The 12,857-nt window shown below is 43.1% G+C and overlaps 1 long non-coding RNA gene across 1 annotated transcript; it reads left to right on the top strand.

Moving 5' to 3' along the window:
* Window positions 1-6,088: 6,088 nt before the first annotated feature.
* LOC145420431 (uncharacterized) lies at window positions 6,089-6,774 on the top strand. The gene is made up of 2 exons (XR_013901741.1): window positions 6,089-6,418; window positions 6,547-6,774. It is a non-coding gene; the product is annotated as an uncharacterized LOC145420431 (long non-coding RNA).
* Window positions 6,775-12,857: the final 6,083 nt, after the last annotated feature.

The raw sequence follows: 12,857 nt of genomic DNA, 5'->3' as shown, positions 1-12,857 counted from the left end.
TCCAACACAGGAGCTTTAATGTTGCAATGTTTTAAGGATGCTTGTTTCCAGTCCAGGCATCACTGCTGAATGACTGTCATGGATCGAGGTGATCCAAATGTAGGTGCAGACAAAGTCTTTAACCTCCCTTAAGTACAGTGGCAGTGGATGTGGGTTGCAGATGCAATGAGCTTGAACCTGCAGACGACCATCTTCACTGACCACACCATCTGTGACGGAGGACTCATCTCTCCTGGTGTCCTGCGAGCAAACAATCATATTTTTTGGACATGAACTTAATTGCTTTCTTAAAACATTTTTTTTCTGCATTTGGTATAAAACAGACTCCAATTTTTAGACAACCTCAGGCTCCCTCCCCACCGGAGAGGTGACATTCAATGTCCCACTGTCAGTCTGGATAGCCGGGACCACCACCCAACACACAATAATGTCATGAAAGCATCATTTTAAAAAGGGCTATGCAAACATGGCCAATGACTTTCATTCTAATGATGTGCAAAATGATTTGGGCACAAAACAAACGTTGCTGTTAGAAAACTTGCAGATGATTAGCTGATCGTCTCTCTTGTTTGTTTATCGCCCACTTTGCGCCAGAAAGCGGAAACCAGCGGATGTCACGCTAAACAACAGCAGCACATTTGATCAGCTGTTGTTAGAATTTATTTAATATTAATTTCTAGTATCAGCTGATGTTTGCTGGAGCCACAGCTGTAAAGCTGCTGGTCATGATATGGTTTGGATATGTGGTGAGAGGGAAACATGAAGGTGAAACCAGGAGATGTCCTTACTGAATCATCAGAGCTGAACAGGTGATGGAGAAACAGGTTTACCTTTTAGGTCACATGAATGAGTTGAAGTTATGAACTGTTTCTGAGAGACAAATAACACCAGGATCCTTTTCCGTGTAGCTGAGAGCTGGTAACTGTGCAGGGGCGGGTCTAGCAAAGTGTTGCCAGGGGGGCAGGTAGGGCATTAACAGGGAGAGGGGGGCACAAAGAAATACTTTCTTATTCTCATTTAAAATGTTTCGCTTTTAACAAATAATTATCTGAATCTTACAACCAAAGTTTTTATCTGATGTAAAATGTATAGAAATCATACATATACTAACAAGACTGTACATCACTGTCACAACAGCGTCTGTTTTCATTCAAAGGCTTTATGGCTTTAATAATAATAATAATAATAATGGATTGGATTTATATAGCGCTTTTCAAGGCACCCAAAGCGCTTTACAATACCACTATTCATTCACTCTCACATTCATACACTGGTGGAGGCAAGCTACAGTTGGAGCCACAGCTGCCCTGGGGCAGACTGACAGAAGCGAGGCTGCCATATCGCGCCATCGGCTCCTCTGGCCAACACCGGTAGGCAAGTAGGGTAAAGTGTCTTGCCCAGGGACACAACGACCAGGACAGAGAGCCCAGGGATCGAACCGGCGACCTTCCGGTTACAGATGCGATTCCCAACCCCCTGAGCCACAGTCGGGGGTATTATCGCCCCGATAATACCTGGCGATTTTTTGTCCCAGTCCAGCCCTGGGCACGACACGCAGTTAATCTGAGAAGGTGCATTAAAAAATAAATGGCCCCACCAATGGTGCAAATCGCAAATTAGCTCGCATAGACACATTAGTTGTGCCGCTTCTTAATGACGGTATCTTAACTAACAACCCCAACTACCAGATTCAGCTTGTAATTGGCTAAAAATAAGTTAGCCTACAGGTGAAAGGGATTTTGCTAGCTGGCAGTTTTATCAAGCGATGTCGAAATTTCCACATTCCGACACTTCAAATGCTTCAGAAGCTGTCCGCTCAGCATCAGCACCACGGAAATACACGGATACATCCGTAGACTCGAGACACAATGCATTTTTGGGACTTTCAGGTGTTTGGACCAATGTTTTATTTTCTGATCAAACCAGAAAGCTTTAATCAGCAGCTGGTTTGTCTCGCATTAACTGGCTGATGCCAGTTAATGCAACATCGAAGCAGCTGGAATCCACAGCTGTGTGTGTTCATGGAGCTGCATGTTCACCTGCTGGACATCACTACCTGACAAGTTTAACTGTCTTCAGAACATTGCAGAGGCCTTATTGACAGTATTTGGCTCTACATATCTGTGTGAGCAGACTTTCTCTCACATGAGTCCTCAGGTAGCCTCTGAATGCTGGACACTCGGAGACCCGTGTCTCTGAGTGGGAGACCAGAGATCACATTAACATGTGTGTCTCTGTATTAACAAACATGCCATATTGGCCTAGTTTATTTTTCTTATAATTGTTGTGAGGAGACCATAAATAGCATTTGGATTTGGGTTACAAAATACTTTTTTTTCCCCTCACAATTTTATGCAATCATTTTGTCCAACCCATTGAAATAAAACTGAAAGTCAGCACTTCAGCTGCATTGGAGTCGTTTCATTTTTAATTCATTCTGGTAATGTACAGAAGCAACATTAGAAAATGTGTCTGTATCCAAATATTTATGAACCTGACTGTATATCAAAGCCAGTCAGCTAAATGATATGTGTAAGAAGGCCTATCGAGCGGTATCCCAGTGGAGACGGCAGGTCTACTTGGTCCGGGTGCATTGCTGGATTCCTAAGGAAACATTTACATCAAGAACGACTGTTACCTACCAAATAAATAAATAGAGTTGTATGATGTTCGATCTCTGTCTGCTGCCTACCAAATGAAATAATTGAGGACTAGCTAAGTAATTTAGCTTTGCTAGTTTTGCTAACACTGCTATCAACCGGTCCAAAATGCTATACAACAAACTTACCAAGCGCTGCGGCGTTGATGAGGTGGAGACTGCACTACCGCTGAATCGTTGGATCTTCCAATGTTTTCAGCTAAATCGCTGGACATGCTGGTAGGGAATCAGTGAAGCAGCTCATGGCAGTGAAAAGTGAGAGCAGCGCAGACACACAACCTGACCACGACCGGCACACTTTAGCGCTTGAGGTTTTCTTGAAGCTTTTATTTTGGTATTTCCGTTGACCCGTACAATAAATTTGCATATTAGCTAAATATTTAGTTTCCCGTAACATTTAGATTGAACATTTAAAATTGTGTTTAAATATAAAAAGGTACACATATTTTACTAAATGTTGTAAAAAATGACTGTTTTTGTAAGATTTACAGCTAAATGTGGAAAAAAGTTGTCGTTAATTTCGACATGTTTCAGTTTACAAACGGCGCCCTATACAGTTATGGCCATGAGATATGATAATGACCAAATGCATGATTACAGATAAAAGCTTCCTCCAAAGGGTGTCTGGGCTTTGCCTTAGAGATAGAGTGAGGAGCTTGGTACAGAGATATATCTGTATCATGACTAGAACAATGAGTAGAACTCTGGTTAACTAGACTTGAACTGGTTACTGAGAGCTTTTCCAACAGCTACACATCCATGTGGCTGTTCATCAGTTGTACCTCTAATTTATCACAGAAAGACGTGTACAGCATCAGCACAGACATATCTAAGTCATCATTATGAAACATCAGAGAGATAAACGACTGATTTATAGGCTCATCGTGAAACCGACTAAAGAAATATGAAGTTATAATTAAAAGATAACTGGCTGGGAAATGATTTCTGAAATGTAAATAGAAAGAAGCTTATCATTCTGTTGAAATCTCCCAATTCTTTGAATCTTTGGGCTGAAGGAAGGACAATACTCGGTGTATAAATGCTCAATCAACAATCATTTATTTCCATACAATTCAACAGTCAGAGCATTACAACGTCCGGACGGGAGAGATGCCTGCAGAGGTTCGACAGCATGTCTCAAAATGGTAGCAACTTTCACAGACTTTTATAGCTAGTCAAAGCCCCCCTTTTTGTCATAAAAGCTGCATCTTCACATGTTTTTCTAATTCTTAGCGAGCCTGGCTCCTGACCTTGCCTCCCTGTCTTTCTGTGTGAAGTAGGAAGGGGGGTAAGGAATGTGGTTTTATCTCTTCTGCCCAGACACCTAGTCTCCCTCTTACAGCCTTCTTCACATGATTCAGCAATAAAACATTTCAAGAAAACAGTGTAAGACATTCACAGCTGATCAAGGATACAGAGTAATGCACACTTTATCTAATGAACTACAAATGATTATGTTTCTTTTATTCAAGAGTATAATAAAGACTAAACTACATACATAGCACACCATTAGAACTAAAGGATAGTATATGGCCCACAGCTGTTAAACTAATTTACTACATTGACTACTGGTCATAAAATAGCATATGTTTAACTACTAGTCTCAACAATTCATAAACAGCCATCTCAGAATCACATTCAGTTAAAATTACACACATAATGAGCTTTTCAATGCAGTTCTGTGGTAGGTTTCCTAAAAAACAAAATGATCTGAAATCCAGGAAACTAAAGTGTGCATGTGGTGTCCGCAGTCTGCTCTGATGACTTATTTGCAGGTGATTATGAGAATAGAGTTCTTTCAGTTAGCCACAGTTTGTAAAGACAAGTTGGAAACTGGTTCTGAGTAACCACCCTAGGGAGGGCGCAGAGCCATTACAGGGGGGCGCAGTATGAAAGGGGGGGGGGGAGGGGGGGGAGGAACAAAACGCTTGAACACTGCTAGCATGGGGCGCCCACAGAAACTCAAAGCAGGAGATGAAGCATCGCTGAATATGTTTCCAAACCAACTTCATTCTAAGACAAAGACTAGAAAATACAGGGAGTGCAGAATTATTAGGCAAGTTGTATTTTTGAGGAATAATGTTGTTATTGAACAACAACCATGTTCTCAATGAACCCGAAAAACTCATTAATATCAAAGCTGAATGTTTTTGGAAGTAGTTTCTAGTTTGTTTTTAGTTTTAGCTATTTTAGGGGGATATCTGTGTGTGCAGGTGACTATTACTGTGCAGAATTATTAGGCAACTTAACAAAAAACAAATATATACCCATTTCAATTATTTATTTTTACCAGTGAAACCAATATAACATCTCCACATTCACAAATATACATTTTTGACATTCAAAAACAAAAACAAAAACAAATCAGCGACCAATATAGCAGTTGCACAGTGACCATCACATTTTTATATCTCAAGTGCATTTGACATGATCCAGCTACTGACAGTCGTACCAGTGAACAGGCCCAGCTTCTCTGGGATTCCTGACAGACGGGCACTGGGCACAGGAGCTCCACAGTGGACTGGGCCGTCTCCATTCCTGTTCACCTTGAACACCTTAATATTTCAGTATATTAGAACATCAGAAATATTCTGAGCTGGTTGTATGTATGAGTGATAGGCAGGATGATTATGTGGGAGTGTTTCTTATTGTGAAGAAGATCAGAGAGATAGTGATGGACTTACGATGGAAGAGGACGGCTACTTGAACTGTGTCTATCCTGGGACGGGAATCTGACGGGGTTGGGGAGTGAGAGTACCTGGGGGCGCACAGCAGGCTGAGCTAGAAGACGAGCGCAGAGGCTGTAACCCAAAAGGAAGTGTGCTGTGGTTTGATGGGTGGCACCAGCAGACTGAGTTAACTGAGCAGGAAGACTGGACCCAGCTGAAACTGCGGTGGAGAGGAGGTGGCTGTTATCCATCATGGATGATCCCGCCGACACTGCAGCACATAGTGGACACACAGCAGAGTTCCTATGCTATGGCACTGATTCAGCATCACTGACACATACAGGAAATTCCTCGTACCTGCAAGTATGTTTGCCCCTGTTGAGTTTATATGTTTTTTGCATGTTTGTCACCTTTACATGTTTCAGATGAAACGTTAATATTAGACAAAGATAACCCAAATAAATCAAAAACAAAAAGACAATAAAATCATCCCAGAGGACTTGTGTGTAATGGCAGCAGTAATGCTCTACTCCACTCTGTTTTGCTGGCCTAGTTTCTAACACATCCTCAGTTAAACCTGTGAAAAAAACAGTGGAAACCAAGCGAAGAAGGTGCAAAGTTCAAAGGCATTTATGCTCCTAAAATCAATATAGTCTTGTCCTCAAACATCCAGTGGTAGCCAGACACTCAAGTAGGAATGATTTTGTGGCCAGCAGCCAGGGAAAGTGTGGGGCTGGGTCACATTTCTGCTCTGGCTGCAGGCAGTCTGCTCTGGGAGTACAAACCAAAAACAAGCACACATGGATTGGGGGAGGTAGTCCCAGCAAAGATTTTCTCCAACAATACTGTGGAGTTCAAAGCAAAACAAGTGGCAGAGCAAATATCCCATATCCCAGGATCCCCATCCTGAGCTTTTAGCTCGAGGCAACAGCAGCGTTCAGTTCTTGGGGAACTGAAGAGCTTCATCGATCTGGATGTTCCTTAAAGGTTGCGCCGCCTCACATCTGCCTTCCCTGCAGACAAACACAGAGAGACAGAGAGTCTTCCAGGAGGAGCCACTGTAAGCGTCAGAGCCAGAAGCATTTGCAAGGTATCTTTTAATTTCATGCACGACAGCTCTCACATTTGTTTCTCTCCCTTTCCCCTTCCTGTAATATTCCTCCTTCTGACACACACAAACAGAGAGAGACACCAGCCCTTTTTCCTTTCCCTCTCCAGGGCTCGTATTTAAACGACGCTGCATCCTGAGCCATCCGGATGGAGCTGAGGCACGGAAACAATGTTCATTTTGAACTCTTCCTTTTTAAATATGAGCAGGGCACTTCAGTCTTCTGTAAGCAATTTATCCTGTGGTGCTGATACAACTGAGCGATGCTGTGCAGCTCGTACACAGAAATTACAAGGCTTTTGAAATGTGCTGCATTAAATGTCATGGTTATAACCCTCTCCTGCTGAGTTATATTCTCTGAATCCTTTTGAGTGAGACCACAGCTGATTTGTACTGCACCGCTACAAACATCAGGTGAGAAGGGTCGGCTGGGCCCGAGGGTGCGTGGGTGGATGATTAGAGGAAGAAAAACATGTAATTAAGCGTCGAGAGTTTGCCTGGAAATTTGAGTCAAACCTTTTGACCCGGAGAGCTGCAGCATCAGCCTCAATTCAGTCTCCGGTCAGTGGAGTGGGCAAGCTGAAGAAGATGCCAGAGGTTATGATGAAATATGAGGAATTGTATTCTGAGAGATATGGCTGTCTCCTCACTGCGGTACGTCACACAAAGAGACTCAACAGGTTTGAACTGTGTCCAAGGTCCAGGTGTCATTCTTGGAAATGAGAGAAAGGAGGAGACGATGCCTCCCTGTGTCACAAAGATCTGGATCCTCAGCAGCAAAGCTTGTTAGGAGACTTAATTAGTCCAATGTGGCTGCACTGATTGCTCCACACAAGACTGAGTTTCAGCTACAGCTCCACTGTGCTTACTGAAGCCAGCACCACCCTGGTTACTTTGGTGCCATTTGCCTATCAAGTTCATGCTAATGCCCCCGTCCCTATCCCCTCCACTTTACCTGTCAACGTCTACTTCGAATGTCTCTGAAGTCCACATACTGATCCCAACAAACGGCCTGCCACAACCAGTGTTGGGAAGGTTACTGTTAAAATGTATTCCACTACAGATTACAGGTGACATGCCCCAAAATGTATTTGTAATGTATTCTGTTACGTTACTCAATGAGAGTAACGTATTCTGAATACTTTGGATTACCTATTATATTGTCATGCTTTTTACAACTACATGAATGTCCCATTGCTGTGTGATTTATTACTATTACTGAAGGTTACTCTCCAAACCAACACCAACTAGATGTTTAAATCTTAATATAAATGAGTAACAGTAGGTGGACATTAGCTAAGGCTGCCCTTTTTGCAGCGATCTCGTGTAGAAAACTATTCCGCGCGTATATAAAACAGGTCAGCGGCTCCGAACTGTAGTACAGGGACCTCTGGCTAATACGTCGGGTTCGTGTCGGGCTCGTAGCCGAAAACTAGCTTTACTTTGTTGTGTGGGTCAACTTTGCTAACGAGAGACAGAGAGAGGCGTTGAAAGGCTGCTCCAACAGAACTTATTGTTTCGGAGGAAAACACGAACACGGTGTACAGTCGAGTCTTAATAGCTTACTTACAACTGGGCTCGTCAGGCTCTCTGTTTGGCTGCAGTGGTTATTATTATATTTACATGCTTCCAGCTTTCTGCTCGGTGACAGCTCGTACTTTTCCTTTTTCTCCCTCCTCGCTCACAGACACATCACCGGTATGGTCGTCCATTCAACCCTGCAGCACGGACTACACTGCCCATGAGGCTACATGCTTTAGGGCGATGCCTGTAACACTCTGCCTGTTGCCTTCATATTAAATCTTCTTTGTGAATAATTTAAAAAAATATTTCTTCACGTCATTATGCGGCCGCAAGTAGGGGTGAGATGGGCCGCGAGATTGAGACACAGGCATTGGAGCCTCTTAATGCCTGGTTTTGTCAAAAATAGAGAGGGCAGAGCCGAACATGTGAAACAGGAAAATACTGCAGTGTAATCCCTTTATTTCAACAAAGTAACTGTATTCTGAATACCACCTTTTTAAACGGTAACTGTAACGGAATACAGTTACTCATATTTTGTATTTTAACTACGTAACGGCGGTACATGTATTCCGTTACTCCCCAACACTGGTTACAACCAGGATATACGTCTTTATCTCCTCTGTGTGCCATGAAAACAGATAGGAGCGGTTGTGCATTTGATAAACCACATGACCACGATGCTCTATCAGCCGCTAATCCCATGGCTCATCATGTTCAGCCGATCAGTCTGCAGTGCTCTCTGCAGGTCAGTCTCCGGCTCCCTCCAGCTTCTCTTTGACTCCTTTCTGCCTCTCGATGCAGCCTCTCTGTAATAAAGCTGCTAGTCCACAGTCACAGCACCCACCCAGGGTAATTACACTGGAGTCTCTTAACGACTGTTACTGTAAAATATAGATCATCACCGCCTATACAGAGAAGTAAGGACTGTGTGATGGACACAACACAGTTATTCTTCCTGTGAATTCTGATCACATGGAAACTGTTTTGAGGGAAACTTCTTGAATGAAATGAAAAAATGAAAATGTTTGCTGATGTCAGGAAAAAAACAAAAATGAAATATAATTTGTTCTCTTGGATGTGGAGATGTGTTTATGTCCTACCTCTGTGTATGCTGCCTGTGCGTTGCTGCCCTAAACCTTTGGTTCGGGGAACAGGTCTCGACTGTTCCCTGCTCTTTTCCTTAAATTTAGCCTTGTTGTGTGAACTTGAATGTGTGTTGTAATCAAGGGCGTCGATTTGGCATGGACGGAACGGACATGTCCCCACCAATATCCAGCGATTATTGAATTGTCCCCACCAATAATTTGATCTCTTCGAGTAAAGAAAAACAAACCCGATAGAAAGAAAAAAAACGATCTGTCAGCGTCTCATTCACCCAGCGGTGCAGAAAGAGTTAAATTACGTTCTCTACTGGAGTCCTACCTCATGTGACAAATATGGCCAATGTGATTGGCTGAGCCTTTCAGGGAGCTCTGCTTAGTTTCAGCAGCGGCAAGCCTGCGCTGCGAGGAGAGGAGGACGGCAGCAAAGAGGAAGAACCTGGATGTAAGAAAGTATTTTTCAGAGAAACCTGTAAGTCACTTAAAGCCAAGTTCACTCATAAAATGTGTCCGTCACAATAACGTTACAGGCTATGCTAGGCTTTGGCCCACATCAGTCTAAAACTGTATGTAACCATGAATAACGTGTTTGCACAGCAGGCAGCACTATTAGTTCTCTCAGTCTCAGAGCAGCTTTTCTAATTCTAATCTAAGTGAAGCTGTCAGAGAAAACGGAGCCTCGAGCAGCCACGATATTAGTTTACAGAGGCTGTTAGAATTATATGTCTAACGTTAAAATGTTGGTGACACAATAATTTCATCTTAAAGGCACTGACGTATTCATAGGTCATAGTCATTATTTTGTAAATATTCCACCTTGTAGTGCAGTTTGCACAACTTGTTTTAAAAATGCACTCACACTACAAACATTACTGATGAGCCAAGATCTGCACAAAGTGACAGACACACTGAAGCAGCTCCACATTTTATTCTTATTGTCATCTATGTCCTATTTGTCAGGTGACAGAAGAACCAACACAAAGCTCAGAGAGCAATGGTGACACAAGATCACAGGTGAAGTTGGATGATGACTTGAAGTAACACCTCCATCTGCATCTTAAGGATAAAGGACACTCTTTCGAGGATGCCAATGTTCACATTTTGGACAGAGAGGACAGATGGTTTGAAAGAGGAGTGAAAGAAGCATCTATGTCCACTGTGAGCGACCATCTTTGAACAGAGGCGGGGTTTACGACACCAACTCTCTGCCATCTATAATCCAGTTTTGAGATCCCTCCCCAGACGCCTTAACGCCCACTCACATCCTGGGCCATCTGATCCCAGGAATTCGCATGATAAGGTGGGGCCAGGTTTCACAATGAACACACCCGAAACTCTGGCTGATTGAGACCCACACCCAGTTTCACATCTTGGCTCAGGGGATTAGAGGATCATCAGGGGGTCCTTTTGTCCCTCTGTGGGGGGATACTCCCAATAGGTTTATATCTGGGACTCTCCACCATTTGACCTTAGAACTGAAGAAGCTTCTCGGATGAGAGGTGAAACGTCTTCAAGTAACTTAAAGAAGTCCAGACGCTTTTCTTTGCAAGCTCCTTTGATGACTTGGTGGTTCATGACTGTATTTGAAGCACATGTGTGACTGCATGTATGTGGAGTGTCTCACTGTTATTCATCAGGTGACAGAGGCAGCTCTGCCATGTTGTAGCTCAGACAGAGGTGAAGAGTCGAGGTCACGGGTGACTGGCTGATGATTTGGTGCTATAGATTAACTAGTATTTATTATCATGACAGTTGTCAGGCTGCTGATGTAAATTGATTCATTAGTGTATATTTGACAAAGAATCAGAATTGACATGTCTCACTTTTTATATGGCAAGAATCAATGTGTTATTTTATCAGGTGGCAGTATGTCCTAGTGCAGTCAGAGGGGAGGAGCCAGGGCCAAAGGTGAGGCACATCAAGCACATAGTAATAATTTTAATCTGAGGATAAAACGCAGGTACTGAGGCTGAAAGAAGCTTCAGTGCTCTCAGGAGACTAAAACCATGGCTAAGGTCAACAATGACTCAAATCAGATTAAACAATGCTGCTGTATGTCCACCAGCAGAGACTGGACAGTATAGATGTAAAACCAATATGCCAGCAGTTTATCTCAGTTAATGAGAGGAGCAGGCATGTGTTTGGCTGCTTCACATAGTGGACATTGAGTTGTTGTGTGGGACACCAGTAGCTGTAACAGTAGTTCATGTTTAGCATAAAAGATGTCAGCTCACTGACTTGATCGGGGCAGTAGAGGCTAAAATGTTGCCTCATATTGCTGAGAGATCTTTTACTTTGTGATAATCTTAGATGAATAGTTTTATGGACAAAACCCACCAGGTTACTCAGTGTTCCCTTTGTGCTAATGTGTCAGAGATGTTGGTGTAACTGAAGTAATGTCGTTAAGTCCTTAAAGTCATATTCTTTTATTGTCATGACTCTATTTGAAGCTATTTTTATTTTTGCATGATACCTGATTTATATGGAATATGTCTGCAGTAAACTAAAGCCTAAAATACTAAAGTAATTTAACAATCTATAATTCACATATAAAATTATGAATTGTAGTTTTAAATGGTTTAAAAGCAGGTAGAATAGCATATGTAGGCAAGTATGTTTCTCCTGCAAAAACAAAAAGGGAAAAAAAGAAACAGGGCAGGGTTTGGTGGTTGAATCATCCATCCCCACCAATGCCAAAACCAAATCTACGCCCTTGGTTGTAATGCTTTGTTGACCTTGCTATAAGGCAAACTTGATATTCATTGGATTTCACTTGTGTTCTTGGGGCTGCGATGTGCCCGTCTTTGAAGCCACAGCACTTTTACCCCTGCTGGTACCCACTGCAGGCGGCAGCACAGCAGACTCTGTGCAGCCATTGTCATCTACTGAAATATACATTCAGGCTGGTGGTTGGAAGAGACAAAGTGGAAAAGATGAGGGAGCCTGAGAATGATAAGAACAAGCAGAGAACACAGGTACTGACTCATAATTTTCCAGATCAGATTAGGAATTTGGAATAATATTAGTCACACAGGAACCCTGAGACGTACTGCTCATTTCTCACATCCCCGTCTATGTTCCAGCTTTTGTCTGCCAGCCTCATTAGCAGCATCGTTTTATATCTTATTACATCAGATCCTTATTGGTGGGAATGAAAGGCAGATCTGTACCCCCGCTTTCTCTTTCATGTTTGTCCCTTTTGTCCCGCATCTCCCCCCCTCGTCTCTCCAAAGCACGGGAGGAGGATTTTGTTTTTTCTAATGACAGCTGAGGGGATACCAGAGACTTAATAGGAAATTGTGGCTGTCACTCACAGGACCGGCCATTATTGCACACAGGATGAAGGAGGGGGGAGGAAGAAGAGTCCTGGTTTTGTTCAAAGAATAAGATCAACTGTTTTTACCCTGAATAAGTGAAGAGGTCCTCCTCCAGGTCACAGCTAAGCACACACACAGACAGACACACACACGCACGCAAACACACGCACGCACACAGACAGACACACGCACACACACAGACACGCGCACACACACAGACAGACACACGCACACACACAGACACGCGCACACACACAGACAGACACACGCACACACACACACACACACACACACACACACACTGAAGGCGACGAGTTCCCAGCTTTGCTCTCACATATCCAGCCTCCTTTGGGAGGCGTGTCTGTATCATACGTATCATGTACATTATTCCGGCCTCCCAGTGGACGGCTGTGCTTCCTTTAAATGTGACTGTTAGAGGAAGAGCGCAGGATGGAGGCTGACAGCCGCTACGTCCTGTTC

This window comes from Astatotilapia calliptera, chromosome 2, assembly GCF_964374335.1.
Source record: "Astatotilapia calliptera chromosome 2, fAstCal68.1, whole genome shotgun sequence".
NCBI classification, from domain to species: Eukaryota; Metazoa; Chordata; class Actinopteri; order Cichliformes; family Cichlidae; genus Astatotilapia; species Astatotilapia calliptera.
This window is presented reverse-complemented; position numbering and strand designations above follow the sequence as displayed.